The following is a 23,218-nucleotide window of genomic DNA, read 5'->3' as shown; positions in this document are numbered from 1 at the left end:
ACTTAGTCAATTATTTGTTTAGCAGAGTGATGGCGTTCGGGGAAAAACTGTCCTTGCGTCTAGTTGTTCTGGCGTGCAGCGCGAAAGTGTGTGAAAATGTGTGAAAAATGGTCATAAGTCTCCATAAGTCGTAACGGCCACTAAATAAACTGTTGTAAGTCAAGGATTATCTATAGTCAATTAAAGCAATGAATTTAAGGCAGCCAGGATTGAAATCGTAGAAATATAACCGTTTAGCCCAGGGGTGTCCAACCTTGGCAACTTTAAGCAAAGCTGGCTGGGGAATTCTGGGAGTTGAAGTCCTCCAGGCTTAAAGTTGCCAAGGTTGGACACCCCTGGGCTAAACAGTCATCCGGCAGGGCAAGGACTAAATATGTCAGTTAAATGAGTTTTGTCTAGTGCTGAATAAACAAGAGAATAAGACGGCCTCTGAAGAGCAGCATTTTTCTGCTTCTGTTCCAAGAAGTGCTGCTTGTCCTAAGGTGACGTGACCCAGATTAGCCTCCAGCGCTCTTCACAATATCCTCGTGGGTCAATAGCCATCTCCGAATGGGGTGATGGAATAATAATGGAAATCTGAGCGGTTCTGTTCTCCATTGACCAGGGGAGGAAAGGAAGAAAGCAGGGAAGGAATCAGAATATTGTAATCATCTCTCACACAAAAGAAAGGAAGTTGGGCAGAGCCAGGGCCAAAGACGAGGAGGCCAAATCCTATCCTTAATTAATTAATATCCTTAATTAAACTCTGGGACTTAAGGCCAGCCCATGGTTCCTCCACACAATGTGGAAAGGGGTGTGTGTGTGAATGATGGCCAAAACAATGGATGGGTCTACCACGTGTTGCACAGTAAATAAAGTTGCCAGTTTTTCTTTTAATCAAACAAGGAAACTTTTCCAGTTTTTACAACAATTTGGGTTTGTTTGTTTTTTAATGTCTACAAAATCAACTGTAACCGTTGCAATCAATTCTACGTGGGACAAACATCGCCTCAATTAAAAATCCAGGATCCACAAACACCGGCTGGCAGTCAAAACGCCACCATCCCAAATCTTTCTACCCACACTGACACCAAATGGCACCACTTCGATTAGAGCAAAACAAAACTCATCGGTCACGCTACCACCCGCCTTGCTGGTGAGTTCATCAAAGCCTGGCTTACTCTCCAAGCAATTCCATCAACAGACACATTGACCTACAATCAGCCTACGAACCCCTCAGAATCCAAATCAACCACACAGCCAACCGGAGGCAGCAACAGAGGTGGTATTCAGCAGGTTCTGACCAGTTCTGGAGAACCAGTAGCGGAAATTTTGAGTAATTTGGAGAACTGGCAAATACCACCTCTGACTGGCCCCGCCTCCATCTATTCTCTGCCCCCCGTTGAGTCCCAGCTGATTGGTTGGCTCTTCTTTGTTTGTCCTGAACAGGAGAATGGAGCTGGAAAGCAGGCTAGTGGGGTGGGGAGGGAATGGAGATTTTGCAGTATTCTTGCCCACCAAGCCATGCCACGCCCACCAAGCCACACCCACAGAACCGGTAGTAAAAAAGATTTGAATCCCACCACTAGACAGCACCAACCCTCAACCAACCCACGCAACCCCCCAACCACCAATTCACCTCCCAATGACCCTCACCTGATGTAATCTCCTTCTCATAAGACCCATCACAAGACTCACGGATGACGTATCACTGGGCCCTCCCTTGACACACCCACACCGGAAGTCCTTATAAACAGAGGAACACTGACACGGACTTCCCCTAAACTCCGCTGGAGATATTACCTAGCCTGGTAATGAAACATTTGGAAACCAACCCACAGGCTTGGAGAATGAACCTTCACTCTCATCGTACACCCGAGCTACAGATATTCGCCACTATTGCAATGTCTTGTATTTTGGTTCTGTTTGGTTTTATTGTACACTAGGGCTGTCAAACTCGATTCTATTGAGGGCTGCATCGGGGTTGTATTTGACCTCGGGGGGCTGGGGTGGGCGTGACCAGCTCAATGTTACTCGTGTTGGGGTGCCTGTGGTGGCCTGAGTGCTCTGCCAGTGAAAATGGGCTCCTGAACTCCATTTTTGGCTGCAACAGCCTCCTGCAACCCTTTGCCGGTGAAAATGGAACAAAGAAGGACCACCCACGGCCCTCCCGACCTCGGTTTTCACTGGCAGAGGCACCATAAGCCAGTCTTTCACTGTTTCCAGGGCAGCTTAGTGGGCCAGATCTAAGTACCCCATGGGCAGGATCTGGCCCCCGGGCCTTGAGTTTGATACCCCCGTTGTACATCATCCAGACTTGGTTCAAATTCAGGTCAGTGGTGGGATTCAAAATATTTTACTACCAGTTCTGTGGGCATGGCTTGGTGGGCGTGGCTTGGTGGGCGTGGCAGGGGAAGGATACTGTAAAATCCCCATTTCCTCCCCACCCCGCTAACCTGCTTTCCAGCTCCGTTCTCCTGTGCAGGGCAACCAAAGAAGAGCCAGCCGATCAGCTGGGACTCGGGAGGCAGAGAATAGATGGGGGCATGGCCAGTTAGAGGCAGTATTTGCTGGTTCTCCAAATGACTCAAAATTTCTGCTACCAGCTCTCCAGAATTGGTCAGAACCTGCTGAATACCACCTCTGATTCAGATGATGCCTAAATTGAATCGATTTAATTCAGTTCAATTTGATTGATCAGCAAGTATCCAGAACTTTTAATTGCAATTAGCTGCCTTCTTGCTCACAAACTTTCTGGTTGGATCTTTCTCGACCCAGACAGGCTGGGCATTGAGCAAATGGTCATTCTATCATACAAAGAGGACAACAGCATGACCTCATTATGTCTTTTGGAACATCCATTGGACCAGCCCTGGTATTTTTCTTTCATAATGACATGCTAGAAGAATTCAAAAAATTCTCAGATGCTCAGACATAATTTGTTCAAATGAGCCCCCACTTTTTTTAATCTTAGTATTTAATATCAATTGAGTATTTTCCTATATTATATCTCTTATATCTAAGAGCTTATATCTAAGTGGCACAGTGGTCAGAATGCAGTACTGCAGGCTACTTCTGCTGAGTGCCAGCTGCTTGGAATTTGGCAGTTCAAATCTCACCAGGCTCAAGGTTGACTCAGCCTTCCATCCTTCCGAGGTGGGTAAAATGAGGAGCCAGATTGTTGGGGGCAATAGACTGATTCTGTAAACCGCTTAGAGAAGGGTGTAAAAGCACGGTGAAGTGATATGTAAGTCTAAATGCTATTCATTCTAATCCATTTAAATCCAGAGGGCAGGGGAAATTGTGAATATGAGTCTTTTGTAAAAACAATAAAGCTGGAATATATGTATATGTAACATGTCTTTGTCAATAAAATAACAAAATGATTTTTGCAAAAAATAAAGAAAAATCATTCAAAGAATGACAAATACTTTGGGAAGGGAGAAACCTCCATATATAAGGCTAATTACTCCCCCTTTTCTTCCCTTCCTCAGTCCTGTCCTGCCCTACAAAGAAAATGGTAGGTTGTATTAAATTTGGCTAAGAAGAGGTTCTGTCCCTTGCAATCCTTAACGCAGTTGTTTGGTTTAGTATGTTATGTGAACCCGGCTGTGGAGAGGGACCATGATTGAATATATAGCCTCAGTTCAAGGCTGCAAAAATCCAGATAACTGCTAGAAGGCAGCAAAGAGTAAGAATTGTCTATGTCTCTCTGTTGCCATCTGGTGGTTTTATAGATTTCTGCAGCCCATATCTACCTAGTAGCCTTAGACCAGGGGTCGCCAACCTTTTGGACCTCAGGGACCACCAAACTCATAATTTTAAATTCTGTGGACCACTAATATGAATTTTGACTGACGATGGCTTGCTGACGTTGGTGGGAAAGTCGGTCCCATATTCCAGAGCTGCATGGGTCACAGGACTGGCCCTTTGGTCATCCTGGAGCATCTGCTCCTCCACCAGGGTGCACCGGCCTGCCATGGACTGGAGGAGCTGCTCTGGGATGACCAAAGGGCCAGTCTTGTCATTACTGCAGTTCTGAAATATGGGACTGACTTTCCCAGCAACATCAGCAAGCCATCCTGGGGTGGATTTCCCTCCCATGCCATTGGTCTTACCTTCCAGTTCCAGTTTGCGTGGCTCTACTCAAGGTAAGGTTTGCGCTCGACTGAAGGGTGGGCGGGCCATGTGAGCCTTGTGTTCCCGTGGAGTCTGGATTAATTGCTTTGGGGGGGGGTGCTTTGGGAGGGGACATTTCTCTGCGGACCACTAAAAATTTCTCATGGACCACCAGTGATCCCTAGCCCACTGGTTGGCGATCACTGCCTCATAAAGCCCTAAAGCCATTTCTGTATGGCAAAAACCCAAGTTCATGTCTGCTCTTCCACTTAAAAATCAGAAAGCAAACAACGGGAAAGATCCTATGGTTAAATTACTGGGCTAGAAGAACCAAAATCCTGATTGGGTAAAATCAGCTTTCAAGATTCTCACTCCTGACCTTGCCAAGAGAACATATTGTCAGTCAGTATTACAAAGCTGTCAGTAAATAAATGGCCCTATTCTGGTGTGATGCAGACAGCTGCACATCCTTTGCCGAGTAATTTCAGACTCCAAATGGACCACTATTTATAAGTTATTCATTTTTAGTAATCTGTCTTTATTTTCTCTGCAGAAATGCTGTGTTGCCGCTCATTATGTTCTGCTGGTATATTTTGAGATAGTATTTCACCATTCTGCTTCGATTATTGCCCAAACAATATTGTTGTTGAGTGATCTCTGTAAATATAGTGCAGTAAATCCTAGCTTTAGCTCTCTGAGAAAATTCCCCATTCAGTTCAGTGGAGTTGACACTTGAATAGCTACTTGCATTGGACTGCACTGTAAGTACAAAAATAAATACATTCATTTTTAGGTCCACCCCGAAGAGTTGCTTTCTATTATTGTGGCGCGTATATAGATCTTCAATTGCTCCAGTCTTTGGGTCAGAGTTTTTAAAGGGTTGAACTCAGCTCCAAAGAACTGTCTACAAAGCCTGGAAAATCAAATCACTGGCTCGAGTATCATAGGATTGGAAGGAACCTAAGAGGTCTTCTAATCAAACCTCCAACCTTATTACATTCCAGACAAATGGCTGCCCAAGCTTTTCTTGAAGACCTCCAGTGATGGAGTACCCACAATTCCAGGAGACAAGGGGGACAGTGGGGGTTGGACTAGATGACCTATAAGGTCCCTTCCAACTCTGATTATCTGTTATCTGATTCTCAGTCATCCAGGTCCTAGTTGTCCCAAAGATACTTTTCCAAAAAGGCAACTGGATTTTCTTGGGTTTTTTTTTCCTTGAAAACATTTCTCTTCTCATCCAAGAAGCTTCTTCAGAACTGAGGATGGTTAATTCCATAAGAGCCCTCCCTTTATCTTTGTCAACTAATTTTTTAACAGAGTTTCATTATTCTTGTCTCCTTAAAAATTTGTATATTTCTTTAAAGTTTTAATTCCAAAATTTTAACTGTAACACATTCATTTTTATATACCGTTTTATATTTTGATGTTTTATTCTACACCACCCGGAGTCCTTCTTTGAGAGAGAGGAGCAGTTCAGAAATGTGGAATATAAATAATGTGTTCAAAAAATGGGAAGGTTTTAAAATTATTTTCATTTTTTTTAAAAAAAAAAAAAAAAAAGGAAACACCTATAGAAATGTATGACTCTTTCTAGGTGAAGACTTTCTCTACCTCCACCCAAAGAAAGATGGCTTTTATCATGATGATGAGAAGAGGGACTGATGAAGGCACAGATCAGTCATTGGGAACAAAGGAAACTGCCTTGTATTAATAGGGACCATCAGTACACGAAGATCAGAATCAGATCAAGCTGAACATTGTTCCAAGTTAGATCATTGATGGGCATAATTCCAAGTCAGAGAAAAGTTTGCTTTGTTCCATGTCAGACAATCAAGTTAATGCAGCAGTTTTAGATAGGATTCTTTCTGAATTCTCTTTCAAGAATTTTTGCATAGAAAATATCAGTTTTATGGCAGAATTTTAGCTTCTTCTTTTTTTTTTAAGGGAATAGGCACAAGGGGACAAGACAGTGAAATCGTCCTCATTTGTATTTATATGTACAGTAGGTGTGTGTATATGTGTGTGAGAGAGTGAGTGTAATATTTCATTTTTGCATCATAGCATTTTTGAAGGCTTCTTTATTTCTTGGCAACATTGCATTGAAACAACTAACAGTGTAACCTGCTAAATGAGGTATGTTGCAAATCTATTAAATACATTCATATGTCACTCTATGTTTGGTTGATTTTAATCCCTGTTCTCTATTTCTTGTTTGCAATTCCACTTGCATTTTGCAAAACTAGAAAATAAATTTAGTAACTCAGTTAAATGTGTTCTATGCACCCAGTCACTTGTCTTGCACTTGTCTTTGGATATAGTTATTCTTTGTAAACAAACCAAAAACCCACAAAGAGCTTTTGCATTCTCACTGAGTAGCAAAAGAAATAATACAGTAACTGCCTCCATGTCCAGTTAGGAACATTTTGAATTCATTTCAGCTAGAAAGAATATCTAGGCCTAACTTATATTTTTATACCATCTTGCTGACATCCTACATGCTGTTTCTAAATACCAGCATCAAAGTTTGGAGAAAGAAAAAAGGGAAAGCAATGAAAGGGCTCCACCTATTGGCAGTGATAGCTATAACATATTTACTTATCCATTTTTGGAGATCTGATTCAGAATATCCATAGGAGCTCACAACAAAGGACAACCTTGTGTAGCAACCATGAATTGTGCATGCATCCGTGGGAAATAAATATCTCCATATTCACTAGGATTAACAACTCAGAATATATTTGGCTTATCCCCTTAACCTGCAACCAATGCTATAATGAAACATCTAGAATATCGTAATGGCTCCCTATTTTCCTAAGATATTGATTGGAAAAAACTCTGATGCTGGGAAACATTGAAGGGAAAAAGAGAAGAGGATGACAGAGGATGAGTTTGTTAGATAGTGTCATCAACACAATGAACATGAATTTGAATAAACCCTGGCTGACAAGGGAAGGACAAGGTGGCCTGGCATGTTATTGTTCATGGGGTCACAACAAGTCGGACATAACTTAGCGACTGAATAACCATTCCTAAGAAGATACTTGGATGTCCAAGTTGGGTCCAAGGCCCCAAGTCAGGTCTTCAGATGGGCAACCCAATACTCCAGGTTCTGTTTGGGAATAATGATATCGGGGGAGGGAGAGAAATCGCAAAGAAACCTAGTCACATAGTTTTCTAAGCCATTTGTGATCCAAATGAAAGGAGATGCAGGAGATCCCTAGTGACTGTCATTGTGAACAGGGGAAAGAAATTGTCCTTTACTCAATAGCTAAAGAACAGCAAGGTCAGTGGCAAGGCTGTCTAACCCCACCCCCAACCCCATTTTAACCTATCCCAGAGCAAGTCATCACACTTCCTATTGCAGTTTTGACCAGCATCCTGTGGCCAAATGGCTCCTTGGAGTAAATTCAGGTCCAGGCAGAACCTTGGACAGCTCTCAGAACAATTGTCTTTCAGGCACAAGAACAACCAACAATCTATTTTGTTCACAAGCTTTGTTGACACAAAATATTCAGCCAAGATTTGTTTAAGAGCTCCGTTGATTGAAAAAGTGATAATACTGCAGTTTGCACATAATACTAAGCCATAAGCCAGGGGTCTTCAAATTTGACAGCTTTAAGACTTGTGGACTTCAACTCCCACAATTCCTCTTCCAGCACGTTAATTCAGGAATTGTGGGAGTTGAAGTCCACAAGTCTTAAACTTGCTAAGTTTGAAGACCCTTGCCATAAGCAGTAAATAAATCACATTGTCTGATTTGGGCATGGGCTGGTTGCCTGGTTATTCCTTTCCTCCTCCTCTGGCCAGCCGGCAATGGAACATCCTTGACTCATGAGAGAACTATTTTGTTTTGGCTACAAAACCCCATCTATCTCTACCCCTCTTCAGCTCCAAGCTGTGTAAGCCGGAAGCCATGTGAAAAGAAATCCAGATAGAAAAACTACAGAAAAGAAAATGGCCAGGTCAACTTCAGGGTTGACAATAGGTTCTTCTGCTCAAGCAGAGAGTTGGACTAGAAGACCTCCAAGGTCCCTTCCAACTCTGTTATTCTATGTTCTGTGAGAAGCAAAACATTTTCAAGGGGAAAAGATCAAGAAAGTACAGCCTCCTTTTGAAAAGTATCTTTGGGACAACCATGACCTGGACCGTTGAGAATATCCACAGACAAGCACTAAGTGGGTTCCTTTACAGTTTCTAAAACCTGAGGGATGGGGCATTTCACCTTATATCCCTATATCATTATCTCTGCCAGCCAAAGGTTTGTGGTATTCTGAAAACCATGACTATAATGATCAGGGATGGGATTCTACCAGTTTGCACCTATTCTCTAGAACCGGTTGTTAACATTCTAAGCAGTTCGGAGAAGAAGAAATTATTGGCCTAATCCTGTAAGGAAGGCAGGAAGGAAACATTCTGGTGTTGCTTACAGAAACTGCCTCTCTGTTAACCCTTATTATATTCTTGGCAGGACTAGACTTCCTGTCTCAGGAACTTCTCTGGAGTTTTTTCCCCCTCCTTTGCTGGTACTTTGCTTTTGTGGCGTGACCATTCAAAGTTACAATGGTACTAAAAAAAGTGACTTATGACCATTTTTCACACTTACAACTGTTGCAGCATCCCCACAGTCATGAGTGGCCAGGTGAGGAGATGCGTGCCTCAATGTGAGTGATATTGAGTTGGCCATGCCCAGCCAATAACATGACCACCAAGCCATGCCCACCAACTAAGCCACACCCACAGAACCGGTTATTAAAAAATTTGAATCCCACCCCTGATAATGATGCTCTGTGATAGAATCATAGAGTTGGAAGGAGTCATTTAGACCTGAGAATCCAACTATCTACTCAGTGCATGAATACTGCTCATCCTTGACTTTCAAAGCTCCAATCATCTTTCCACATTTGACTTCAAGTGGCTGGATTAAAAAAGAAGAAGAATATATATTTTTGTCCTTTAAATTCACACACAGCAAAGTAGCTGTCAGCATTCCAGGAAAACAAACTCCAACAGCAAAACTCCGAGGCAGGCATTTTCTCAAAGTACCATTTTATTAGAGCTGTCATGCTGGCTCATCTGGGAAAACCCAAATCTGAAAGTTCTGGGTTTTTCCCCAATAATTAAAAAAATTACAAACCCACCCCCTGCACCCATCATTCCATCACATGACCCAATCACCATCTGTTCCAACTTGAGACATCTCTTCAACCACTCCTCCACCAGGTGCGGGAATAACATGATCTTGATTTTAAAGAAGAATTCTATATAGTTCCATTCACAAGAACTACATACACTCCATCAAATCCCACCTCCCAAATTCCCAAGCTCAAGAATGTGGCAGCATGGAAGCTTCTGGTACTAATACGTCTTTCAAAGCTGACAGCAGCAAGTAGAATATTGTTATAAACCACCCAGAGTTGATTATGTTGCTTAAGGCAATCATATCAATAATAAATAAGTAAGTCAATAAATTAAAATTTGTCTAGGATTTGAAGGCTAAAACATATGAAGAACTGTTGCAGGAATTGGGTATGTCAAAATTTAATGAAATGGATTGAGATGACATGATAACTGTGTTCTAATATCAAAGGGGCTGTCACAGAAAAGAGAGGGCCAACCTATTCTCCAGAGCTGAAGGCAGGACAAGAAGCAACGGATGAAAACTATCCAAGGAAAGAACCAACCTAGAAATAAGGAAATTTCCTGACAGTTAGAAAAATTAATCAATGGAAAGACTTGCCTTCAGAAGTTGTGAATGCTCCAACATTGGAGGTTTTTAAGAAGAGATTGGACAACCATTTGTCTGAAATGGTATAGGGTTTCCTGCCTAAGCAGGGGGTTGGACTAGAAGACCTCCAAGGTCCCTTCCAACTCTATTATTCTGTTATTTTCTGTGGTCTCCTTCTCTTTAAGGAAGAATTTCTGCTCAGGGAATCCCCCTAAAACAGAGGTCTCCAAACTTGGCAACTTTAAGACTTGCGGACTTCAACTCTCAGCCTAACTGACTGAGGAATTCTGGGAGTTGAAGTCCACAAGTCTTAAAGTTGCCAAGTTTGGGGAGCCCTACCCTACAATTTTGCAACACTGGTGATGAACCGTAGAGATGATCATGCAGTGTGGACCACACAACTCTGGTTACCCATCTAGCAAAGCTATAAATAGCCCACAGATGCTCTTTTCTTTTTTCTTGTCTTTTCTTTTTTTAAACTCCTTAGCATAATACACAAATTTAGAAAATGTTCCCATTTTAGCAGTATTTTATCAGAGCCCCAAACCTTTGGAATGAACCACCCACCAAATTCTTTCGTAATGATGACCCTAAGTTGTTTCTTGCGGAATGTCAACTCATTTGCTTGTGCTTGACATACTTCTGCAAGGTACCAGGCTGAGAGGGAGAATGCAGCTTATTTTCAACATGTAGAAAGGGATGCAAGGGGGTGGGAGGAAGGCAAGGAGGGAAGGAAGAAAGGCCAATCCATGGAAAGCTATAGAACCTAATCATTCTTAATGACTGATGCTTTTCCTCCAGTCCCTGTTAATGCTTCAGGGTTGTGTTTAATTTAGATCCTATCATGTCAAGAATCACGCACCCCACAAAGGACGTCAGGGAGAAATTAAGCAATTTCCTTGCTCTTTGGAGTCCAGATAGTTTAGGTCATAATTCCTCACCAAGTCATTTTTGTTCAAAATTAAATAAATGCCTCTAATTAAAAAAACAAAAGGAAAACACACAAAGGCACAAACACATGTTATATATTCCTGATGTTTTGCAGAAGTTCTTTTTTTTTTTTTTTTGTTTAAAGGAAAAGAAAAATGCCCTCCTTCATTTTCAACAGTTTTATCGAAAGCCCTTGGGGGGGGACAAAGGGATTACATAGATAAGGAATCAATTGTTATTAGTACCAGTCTGTGGAGTTCCATTTCTTAGATATCCTGGTACAATATGTCATTTTTAATATTTCAGAGAGGGAAGGTGACACTTTTGAGACAAAAAGCAAGATGCTAACCTGCACATTGGCCATTAACTATTGTTGTTGTTTTAACCGTTTAGTCATGTCCGACTCTTGGTGACTTTATAGGATGTGATCTCCATGCTACCCTATCAAGCACAGCTTCTTTCAATTCTTGGATGTTCACCTTTATATCAGATTTGATGTTATCAAGCCAACGAGATCTTTGTTTGCCCCTTCTTCTTCTTCCACCAACTATTTCTAGCATCACGTCTATGGAGATTCTCAGTCATCCAGGTCATGGTTGTCCCAAAGGTGCTTTTTCAAGAGGCAGGTGGACTTCCTTGGTTGTTGTTTTTTTTGAAGACGTTTCATGCAGAGGTGATATTCAGCCAGTTCTGACAGATTCTGGAGAACCAGTAGCTGAAATTTTGAGTAGTTCGGAGAACTGGCAAATCCCACCTCTGACTGGCCCTGCCCCCATCTATTCTCTGCCTCCTGAGTCCCAGCTAATCGGCTGGGTCTTCTTTTGCTGCCTTGCACAGGAGAACGGAGCTGGAAAGCAGGTTAGTGTTGTGGTTAGCCGGCAGCAGGTGCAGATGGCTGAGGAGAGCAAGGACTCTGATGAGGGGCCAGGACCATTAGGGAGTGGACTACTGCCTTCAGAGATTGTGGGGGAGCAGTGATGAGGAGGTTCCCGAGGAGCCTGTGCCAAGTGCGCGTGCACACAGGATTGATCCTAGAAGAGAGCAGTTACAGCAACACAGGTGACTCGGGAGTAAGGCTGCAAGGTAGTGGCCCCTCTCTCAAGAGGATAAAAGCCAGGTTTGGAAAAGCGTTCTTTGCAGACAGCAAAGAAGCTTTGAAGCTCAACTTGTGGACATCTTAGTTCGTGTTTGGAGAATCTTGTAAATTAGTTCTTATCTCTGGGTTTTTGGCAGCATTGATGAATACCTTGGCAAGGCTCTTTCTTGTCGGAGCTAATTAGTGGAAAGCAGCCTTTTATCTGTAAAGGAACAGAATTTGTTATTAAACCTTAAAAGGTGGGGGCTGCTGCCTTTGTCTGTGTTTGCTCTTTGGGAACCCTGTTGGGTCAGAACAGTTAGTGGGGTGGGGAGGGAATGGGGATTTTGCAGTATCCTTCCCCTGCCATGCCCACCAAGCCACTCCCACACAAAAAAAGTTGAATCTCATCACTGGTTTCAGAGCTGAAGAAGCAAAAAAAAAAAAAAAATTGAATCTCATCACTGGTTTCAGAACTGAAGAAGCTTCTTGGATGAGAAGCAAAACGTCTTCAAAGGAAAATGAGAAAGTCCATTTGCCTCTTGAAAAAGCATCTCTGGGACATTCCTAGCATCATTGCTTTCTCCAATGAGTTTGCACGCATGCCATGGCCAAAGTAAATCAGAGGTAGTTTTATGATTTTAGCTTCAAGTGAAGTGTCTGATTTTATATGATTTAACACTTCTCTGTTAGTTACTCAAGCTGTCCATGGTATACGCAATAATTTATGCCAGCACCACAGTTCAAAGGCACCAATTCTTCTTGGCTATTAACCCTATTTTACTTTTAAGGGGAAAATAAAATAGATGGCAACCAATGTGACTCCAGATTCCCTTTCCCCAAACCATCACAAAATGGTTCATGGATCAGAATAGATTCCCCAAATCCTGGAGCCTCCTCACTTCCACAAGGAGGAAAACAATTTCCCTGGGGGAAAAAAACCCATAAAAATAAAATCAGATAGCCAAGATTATATCCTTAAAAAGAATGGCAGAATCACAATGGAAATCATATTATAGGTATCCCACAACTTACAAACACAACTGGGCCCAAAATTTTGATTGCTAAGCAAGATGGATGTCAAGTGAGCTTTGTCCCGTTTTATGACCTTTCTTGCCAGAGTTATTAAGTGAATCACTGCAGCTGTTAAGTTAACCACCAGGTTGTGAAGTGAATCCGGCCTCCCCCTTGACTTTTTCTTGTCAGAAGGTCGCAAAAGGGGATCGTGTCACAGCAGCGGTCTTAAATATATGTCAGTTGCCAAGTGTGTGAATGTTGATCATGTGACCATGGGGAATGCTGTGACTGTCGTAAGTGAAAGACCAGTCTGAAATCCATTTTTTTCCCCAGGGTTGTTGTAACTTCAAAACAGTGGTGCTATTCTACCGATTCAGCTTGGTTCTGCTGAGCTGGCAACACCAAAGATCAGCTGAGATCGAACCGGTTCTCTCCACTGCTCTGCTGTTGGTCCCACCCGCCTGCCCAGGCTCCCATATTGACCTTTATTTCCTGCTTTTGAAGCGCAGCTGCTTTGCGCGGAACAGCCATTGCTGCATGGCAGCTGCTGAAGTGACCGGGAGAGAGTGCAGGATTGCAAGAGGAGAGTAGGAAAGCCTCTGTGCATGTGCAAAGTGTGTGTTTGGTGCCAAGCACACGGCAAGCACACCCACCAAGCCATGCCTAAAGAACCGGTAGTAAACCCCTTTGAAACCCACTACCGCTTCAAACAGTCATTAAACAAATGGTTGTAAATCAATACCTCCCTATATACCGAAGCACACAGTCCAACCCTCCCAGATGACCATTCTGAGGCATACGTCCAACTGTATTGGCTGAGGAATTGTAGTTCGTTCCCTGGTTGTACAACCACAGACACATCCATATAATTTCACAAAGTTGAGGGCAATTCAAGAGTGAGGAAGCTCAGTTTGAATTCCGAATTAGAACATTAAAGAGGTCAAATTCTCACTCGGCCACAAAGTTCTCTGGGTGACTTGGGGACAATCTGTGACGTTCAGTTCCGCCTACCTCATGGCATTGCTAAGAGGATATAATAAGGGAAGAAAAACCATGTGGGTTGCTTTGAACTGCTCCAAGAAAGGCATTAATTGATTAACTATAAAAAGTAGGCATATCCTCACACAAATGGCGTACAGGAAGCACCTGGCCATACCAACAGCTTATTCAAACCGCAGACTAGGCTAAAAACAAAAACAAAAAAAAGAGGCTGAGTAATCTGTGCGCTTTTGGAACGCCAAGCATCGTAGAAGAAATGGCATTGTGATAAGCCAGAATTAAGGCTTCCTGGTTTTGGGTTGTGTGTGTTTTGGGAATCCAGATGTAAATCTTGCATCCAAATTTGCAATGATTTCATAGTCCATTCGACCCATCTCAGCTTCCCACAAAGATACCCATTTCATGTATTCACAACTATGTATACTTATACTTATTATCTGTAAACAATTGGCAAATCAAATAAATAAATAAATAAATAAAATAATAGCAGGGAGATCAGGCTGTCCAGATTCCTGTCTCCATCTGCTGGCCGACTTTGGCCACTTCATTGAAGGACACTTTCCTTTTTGAGAGCTTCCCTCCTTTCGGGGAATTTTAGGGGACGAAAATAAAGCAGGCACTGTTTTCCCGTTTGCATCTCTATTATATTTTTCCTCTCCCCACTCCCTCCCTCCCTCAATCAATCAATCCATCCATCTCCCTTCCTCCCTCTCCTTCCCTCCTCCCCTCTCTCGCTCTCTCCCTCCCTCTTTCTCTCTCCCCCCTTTAGGGAAAAGAGGAAGAGATAGATCTAGTCAGAGGTGGGCTTCAAAAATTTTAGCAAAGGGTTCTCTGCCCAGTTGCTGGGTGGGCGTGGCCAGGGTGGGCGTGGCCTAGTTGGCCTCCTGCACCATGGCCGGGGAGGTCTTTTTGCCCTCCCTGGCTCTGTAGGCTTTCTTTGAGCCTCCCGGAGGGTGAAAACGGCCTCCCCAGGCTCCGGGGACTCTCTGGAATCCGGAAACGTACCCATTTCCAGCCTTCCTGAACTTCTGGGAGGCCCATTTTTCACCCTCCCTGAGCCTCCGTGAGTGTCCTGCACTTACCTGCATTCAAAACAGGGCACGTGGGGACTCAGGGGAGGGGAGGGGTGGGCGGGGCCAGCCAAGAGTGGGATTTGGAGGTTCTCTGAACTGCACAGAATCTTAGCTACGGGCTCTCCCGAATCCCTGCGAAGCGGTTCTCCCAGTCAACAGCTTAAATCTTTGGATCAAGCAAGGGTCGCAGATTAGATCCATTATCATATTCAGTAGATAGCGTAGTACCTGCTAGATGTGGTCGTAGCAATAGCAATCACACTTAGACTTATATACTGCTTTACAGTGCTTCACAGCCCTCACTAAGAGGTTTACAGAGTCAGCCTCTTGCCCCCAACAATCTGGGTCCTCATTTTACCTACCTTGGAAGGATGAGTCAACCTTGAGCCGGTCAGGATCGAGTTCCTGGCTGTGGGCAGAGTTAGCCTGCAATACTGCATTCTAACCACTGTGTACCAAGGAAGGAAGGAAGGAAGGAAGGAAGGAAGGAAGGAAGGAAGGAAGGAAGGAAGGAAGGAAGGAAGGAAGGAAGGAAGGAAGGAAGGAAGGAAGGAAGGAAGGAAGGAAGGAACAATAGCAATAGCACTTATATACCACTTCACAGTGCTTCACAGCCTTCTCTAACCGGTTTACAGAGTCAGCCTATTGCTCCCAACAGTCTGGATCCTCATTTTACCCACCTTGGAAGGATGGAAGGCTGAGTTAACCTTTTTTTTTTTTTTTTTGCAAGTTTTATTGGTTTTTAAAGACAAACAAAAACAAACAAAACATAAAAACATCCAACTTTCTTTCATAAGTGTACAAGCAGTGCGTCGGTTGGTTTTACAAATTTTTTGTGCATCCATTTCATAGTCTCTATTACAGTTACATTGCATAATAACTCATATTATCAATCAAAAATTGAATACCCTAGTATCACTATTAAGCAATCATTTGACTGTAATTTTGTTCATTCATACTTTGCGAGATAACTACAATTTACTTAGTTTATTTTATAACGATTCATATAATCCTCCCAAATCTATCCTAAAAACATTTTATATATATAATAACAAAAAAGAAAAGAAAGACATCTTTATATATTCATTATTTTCTAAAATTCTACATATTCTATTATTGTATTTTATTATCTAACCATTGATAGAAAAGGTCCCAGATTTATGAAGGCTGAGTTTAACCTTGAGCCGGTGAAATTTGAACTGTTGAACTGCAGCCAGCAGCCAGCAGAAGTAGCCTGCAGTACTGCACTCTAACCACTGCACCACCGTGGCTCATGTCATGGATCTAATTCCTAACCTTCTGGTTAAGACACCAGGTTAGAAAGCAGGAGAACATGAGTTCTAGTCCCCTCTTAGCCAAGAAAGCCAGCTGAGTGATCCTGGGCCAGTCGGTCTCAGCCCAACTCTCCTACTAGGCTCGTTGTTGTAGGAAAAAAGAAATGGAGGAAGGTGTGTTGGATATGTTCACCACCGCTTTATTTGTAAAAAATAAAGGTGGGATACAAATCAATAAATAAAATCTTAGTTTGCCCATATGGGGTCAATCTTTGTGACAAGACAAAGCACCTCATTTGTATATCCTTGTACAAATGTTGTACTTTTTCACTCCCACCAACATGAACCAGAATAATGTTGAGTCTAATACATCCTTGCCACCCTTTCACTTTGACCAAATACACACCTGGACATAGACATTGCATATCACACAAAATTCTGGTGCTGATACGCAAACTATTAAACATAGTGTAGAATTCTGGATCCCGTCCATTCCAATGTTCTTCATCAATTGTAAGCGGAATGATGCAAGGTAGACAAGGAGAAGGAGAAAGGCATATATCCCCGACTTGAAATACGTCGGTGGTTTTTTTTTAATTTAGAACACAATGTATTTACTAATGGCGGACTTCCCGGCTTATCTGATTCTTAGGCTGCCTCCCTGTTCAGAAAACCCGTCTAGCGTATTCTTTCAAATGCAAATGAAATAAATGAACTATTCAATAAAATATAGTGAAAAGAAACATGCCAAAGCTTTAAAGTGAAAGCTTTGTAGATCTTCTTCAAAGCAATCTCTTCGTAAGACACCCACCCAGTGAAACCGAGAAGCAGAGTAAACTTGGTTATGATGAGCTCTTCCATCACTGGAGGTTTTTAAGAAGAAATTAGACAACTACTTATCTGAAATAGTATAGGTTCTCCTGCTTGAGCAGGGGGTTGGACTAGAAGACCTCCAAGGTCCCTTCCAGCTTTATTCTGCTCTATTCTGATTTGCTTTTTCCTCCAAACGCAGCAGGGTTTGAATTGTGCAGTACCCACGGAGGCCACAAAGCGGCAAACTTGCAAAAAAAAAAAAAAAAAAAACCACCACCCTCTCTAAAAGTATTCATTCCGACTACTTGCACCCGTTGTTATCAGAATGTAGAGATGGTATCTATATCCTGCCAACAGGGAAACTTGGGCTTTATAAGCAGGAAAACTGAACGGTTTCGTGGGAGAAATTCCATTTATGAAAAACGTAATAAAGCTAATCAGTATGCCAGTATCTCAGGGGCTGCACAAAGAAGAGGAAGGGGTCAAGCTCTTCTCCAAAGCACCAGAGGGCAGGAGAAGAAAGAAGGGATGGAAACTAATCAAGGAGAGAAGCAACGTGGAATCAAGGAGAAATATCCTGACAGTGAGGACAATTAACCAGTGGAAGGGCTTGCCACCAGAAATTGTGGGCGCTTCATCACTGGAGGTTTTTAAGAAGAGGTTGAACAGTCACTTGTCAGAAATAGTATAGGTTCTCCTGCTTGAGCAGGGGGTTGGACTAGAAGACCCCCAAGATCCCTTCCATATTCTATTCTATTCTGTTCTGTTCTGTTCTGTTCTGTTCTATTCTATTCTATTCGGTTCTGTTCGGTTCTGTTCTGTTCTGTTCTATTCTATTCAGTTCTGTTCTGTTATTCTGTTCTATTCTGTTCTGTTCTATTCCATTCTGTTCTGTTCTGTTCTGTTCTGTTCTGTTCTGTTATTCTGTTCCATTCTGTTCTGTTCTTTTCTGTTCTGTTCTGTTCTGTTCTATTCTGTTATTCTGTTCTATTCTGTTCTGTTCTGTTATTCTGTTCTATTCTGTTCTATTCTATTCTTTTATTCTATTCTATTCTGTTATTCTGTTCTGTTCTGTTGTTCTGTTATTCTGTTCTGTTCTATTCTATTCTGTTCTGTTCTATTCTATTCTATTCTGTTATTCTGTTCTTTTCTATTCTGTTCTGTTCTATTCTATTCTATTCTGTTATTCTGTTCTATTCTATTCTATTCTGTTATTCTGTTCTATTCTATTCTATTCTATTCTGTACTGTTCTATTCTATTCTGTTATTCTGTTCTATTCTGTTCTGTTCTATTCTATTCTGTTCTGTTCTATTCTATTCTGTTATTCTGTTCTATTCTGTACTGTTCTATTCTTTTATTCTTTTCTGTTCTATTCTATTCTGTTCTGTTCTGTTCTATTCTATTCTATTCTATTCTATTCTATTCGTTCCTTTTATTCTATTCTATTCTTTCCTTTTATTTTATTCTATTCTATTCTGTTCTGTTCTGTTATTCTGTTCTATTCTATTCTATTCTTTCATTCTATTCTATTCTATTCTATTCTATTCTATTCTATTCTATTCTATTCTATTCTATTCCTATTCTTTCCTTCTATTCTATTCTATTCTATTCTGTTCTGTTCTGTTCTATTCTATTCTATTCTATTCTATTCTATTCTATTCTTTCATTCTATTCTATTCTATTCTATTCTATTCTATTCTATTCATTGACTTACTACCATAACTGAGCCAAAAAATTTATATTACTGAACAAGAGCGTTGATAAGTGAATGTCAGCTTTGGAAGCCATATTGAGATTCGTTGCTCCCACGCTGCCTCAAGCCTGAGAAAGTCAGAGTGGGGAAATTCAATTGAGTAGCTCTAAGTAGACAAAATAAAATTATTTTGTCATTTCAAGGTCATTGAGTATGGCGCAGAATGAAATAAGGATTTTACTTTAGGGCGGATCGTGACTGGGCCACGTGATGTGATGACGGCCAAGGGGGGATGGATTTGTAGTTTGAATATTGCAAGGAAGTCTGAAAACCTTCAGATTCAGGATTCCACCGATGTGCCAGTTACTATCCAGATAAAGCAATCAATGAGAGAAGTCTGTCTTGGAGTTATTGCCTGGAAAGGAGGATTGCTGGAATGCTGACATTGAGTTTAAGCTCATTTGTGAGCTTTCTTCGCACCGTTAAGTGAATCACTGCCGTTGTTAAGTTAGTAACACAATCCTTAAAGGAATCTGGCTTCCCCCTTGACTTGGCTTGTCAGAGGGATGATCGTATGACCTGCAGATGTCATAAAACATGCCAGTGGCCAAGCAACTGAATTTTGATCACGTGACTCACCGGGATGCTGCACCCAAATTTTGTTCCAGTGACAGTGGGAATGCTGCAACTGTCATAAGTATGAAAAGCAGTCATAAGCCACTTTTTCCAGTGACACGGTAACTTTGAATGGTTGTCAGAGGTGGTATTCAGCCGGTTCTGACCAGTTCTGGACCGGTAGCAGAAATTTTGAGTAGTTCGGAGAACCAGCAAATACCACCTCTGACTGGCCCTCATCTATTCTTTGCCTCCCGAGTCCCAGCTGATCGGCTGCGTCTTCTTTGGTTGCCCTGCACAGGAGAACGGAGCTGGAAAGCAGGTTAGTGGGGTGGGGAGGGAATGGGGATTTTGCAGTACCCTTCTCCTGCCACGCCCACCAAGCCACGCCCGGTAGTAAAAACATTTGAATCCCACCACTGACGGTTGTAGTCAAGTCCCACCCATATTCGTGCATACAACCAATGGAGAAAATACATGAACTAATATTCTTTCTATAAAACACACACACACACACACACATACACACACACACACACACACACACATGCACTGAAGCCCTGTAGGGAATTATTTCTTGCAACCTCCCAGATTTTGTCCTTTCTCCAAATGGGATGCTTTGTGTTCCAGTATTCGACAATGTAGAGCAGTGGTCCCAACCTTTTTATGCAGCGCCCGGTATCAGCATCAGCTGGGCGCCCGCCATCTTGTTTGATGAAAAAGTGCTTCCGGTGAGCTTTCTATCTGGAAAAGCTCACCGGAAGCACTTTTTCATCAAATAGATGGCTTAGCATAAACTCAGCAGCCCGGTAGGATTTGTTCCACGGACGGTACGGTCCGCGGACCGTGGTTGGGGACCCCTGATGTAGAGAGCAAAATAATCTCAGAACAGATTAACAGAGTTGGAAGGGACCTTGTAGGTCATCTAGTTCAACCCCCACACCCAAGCAAGGAGACCCTACACCATTTCTGACAGATGGCAGTCCTGTCTCTTCTTGAAAACTTCCAGTGATGAAGCTCCCACAACTTCGGAAGGCAATTTCCGTTCCATTAGTTGAATGTTCTCACTTACAGAAAATTGCTCCTTATTTCCAGATTGAATCTCTCCTTGTTCAGTTTCCATCCATTATTCCTTATCTGGCCTTGGGTGCTTTGGAGAATAGCTTGACCCCTTCACCCTCCCTGTGGCCTCTCCTCAAATATTGGAATATTACTATCCTGTCTCCCCTGCTCCTTCTCTTCACTAGACTAGCCAGGCCCAGTTCCTGCAACTGTTCACATTCACAGCATTTCTAAAGCAAGCTACCTCATCTGTCAAGCTGTCTCTTTCTTTCCTAAAATTGGTCAATTACCTATTTTACAGCTGCCTTTAAGGCTAGACAGCTTCCCAAACCAGCTTATTAATAAGAGCATGCATTTCAAGAATTACAAACAGTAGTCAAATCTGTTCTATCGCCAGGACAAAGCAGACTCGAATACCGGAGTTGAAATCAGCTCTTTATTAGCAACCAGTAACTTCAACTGAAGTGGAGCCGCGGCAGCCCTTTTTATAGCAGCTGCTCGCGGCTCGCAACCAATGGCATGTGTTTAAACTTCCCGCCGCTTATGTGGCCAATCGGAACCCGTTGTTCTTAACCAATCGTTACGCTGTGTTAACTAACCAATAAGAATGTAGTATTAGAAGTCTATATTTGAATACACTACAAAATCCTGCAAGATAACCCTCCAAGGCAGTTTGAACATTATGACCAAAGATGCTGAACGCCAAGGGCCTCCCATCCATCCCAAGATTGAAATCTCGTAGGCCAGCTTGGAAAACAGCTATTTACTTAATGCCTGCCTAGTTTAACCCTGAGAATGTCTGGAGAGAGGAACGGCCCACGGTACCTTCTGGTGGCCTGACCATTAGTGATCCCTCTACCAAAGCATCTGGTTTTGACCGGCCTCCTTTGCCTGGTCAAAATTGAACAGAATTAGGTGTGATACTGGAAGAAGTTCCTTTGCTCTGTATCCGTGGGGATGGAAAGATCCCCTTGTTGCGATTGTGGTGCTGATATGCAAACTGTTAAACGTTTTGTGCAAGATTGTCCACATCATGCCTTTCCTAGAAGCCTGTGAGCTCTGAGGGGCTGGCATACATATACTCATTAGCCTGAGCATCAGGAGAGCACATGTGTGCACGCTGATTTCCCTGAGCAGCAGGTGTGCATGCACGCCGCTTGAAGAAATAAGAGCTGCACACACACATGCTTGCCGGCCACTTGCAGGAACCATCCCCCCCCCCCCCCCCCGTCAATCCACAAAGCCAGAAACGTTTTGGAATTCTGCCCTAGAAGATCTAACACAAAGCAACACCAGAGGCGATCGCCATGGGACATCCAATTATGAGGACACTGCCATGCCCCCATTGAAGTTTTAATATAGTTATGTGGATTGCGTGGACATGCTTAGCAATAGCAACTAGCACTTAGACTTATATACCACTTTACAGTGCTTCGCAGCCCTCTCTAAGTGGTTTACAGAGTCAGCCTATGCCCCCCCCCCAACAATCTGGGTCCTCATTTTACCCACCTTAGGGAGAATCGAACTTCCTGGCTGTGAGCAGAGTTGGCCTGCAATACAGCATTCTAACCACTGCACCAACACTCCTTCCTTCCTTCCTTCCTTCCCAAGCAATAGTACTTAGACTTTTATACCACTTTATATGCTTTGCAGATCTCTCTAAGTGGTTTATAGAGCTTTATAGATCTCTCTAAGTGGTTTACAGAGTCAGCTTATTGCTCCCAATAATCCGGGTCCTCATTTTACCCCACCTCAGAAGGATGGAAGGCTGAGTCAACCTTGAGCCTGGGGAGAATCGAACTTCCTGGCTGTGAGCAGAGTTGGCCTGCAATACAGCATTCTAACCACTGCACCAACACTCCTTCCTTCCTTCCTTCCTTCCCAAGCAATACCACTTAGACTTTTATACCACTTCACGGTGCTTTACAGACCTCTCTAAGTGGTTTACAGTCAGCATACTGCTCCTAACAATCCAAGGTTGGAAAAATGAGGACGGAAGGCTGAGTCAACCGTGAGACATTCAGGACCGAACTCCTGGAGGTGGGCAGAATTAGCCTGCAATATTGCATTCTAACCACTGTGCCACCAGTGCCCTTCCTTCCTTCCTTCCTAGACCTACACACCACTTCACAGTGCTTTACAGCCCTCTTTAAGCAGTTTATAGTGTCAGCCTCTTGCCTCCAGCAATCTAGGTCCTCATTTGACTGACCTCAGAAGGATGGAAGGCTGAAATCAACCTTGAGCCAGTCAGGATTAAACTCCTGGCAGTGAGCAGTATCAGCCTGCAATACTGCATTTTAACCACTGCACCACCACAGCTCATTTACTCCTCTTTTGTCAGGTTCTCATCATACACTAAATAAATAAGCATGAACATCCATGGAGGGAGCATAGAGGAGAATTGCAAAAAGTGTGATGTCACAATGCAACTTATGTATCTGGCATTCATTTCAGGATAAAGGGGTTTGCCAGTTATGGTCAAAAAGTTAAGAAGGTCCAGACATAAAAACTGCATCTTTGTGGCTACCATTGATTCCTTTGACCATGCCCTACAGACTACCTTTATCAAGGTACAAGTACATAGTCCAGGTTTGTATTATAACATTCAAAGCACATTTTAACACATTCCAACATCCCAGTTTGGTACCAGATGCTAAATAAAATATCACAGACAAAACCAAACCAAACCAATAAAACGTTTCCAGAAGAAAACTAAAGAAGAAGAAAATGAAATGTTATGGCCTACTTCCTTTCAAAGTGGCTGTGTTTGGGCCAGGTGGAGCTCTGGTTTGCAAAGGGGGGGATGAGGGGGGAATCACGCATGCATGCGCAGAGATGCA

Source organism: Notechis scutatus, chromosome 7 (genome assembly GCF_049901735.1).
Source record: "Notechis scutatus isolate UNSWTSFEM ecotype Mainland chromosome 7, rNotScu1.2, whole genome shotgun sequence".
In the NCBI taxonomy this organism is placed as follows: domain Eukaryota; kingdom Metazoa; phylum Chordata; class Lepidosauria; order Squamata; family Elapidae; genus Notechis; species Notechis scutatus.
The sequence above is the reverse complement of the archived record's forward strand: the minus strand, read 5'-3'. Positions refer to the sequence as shown.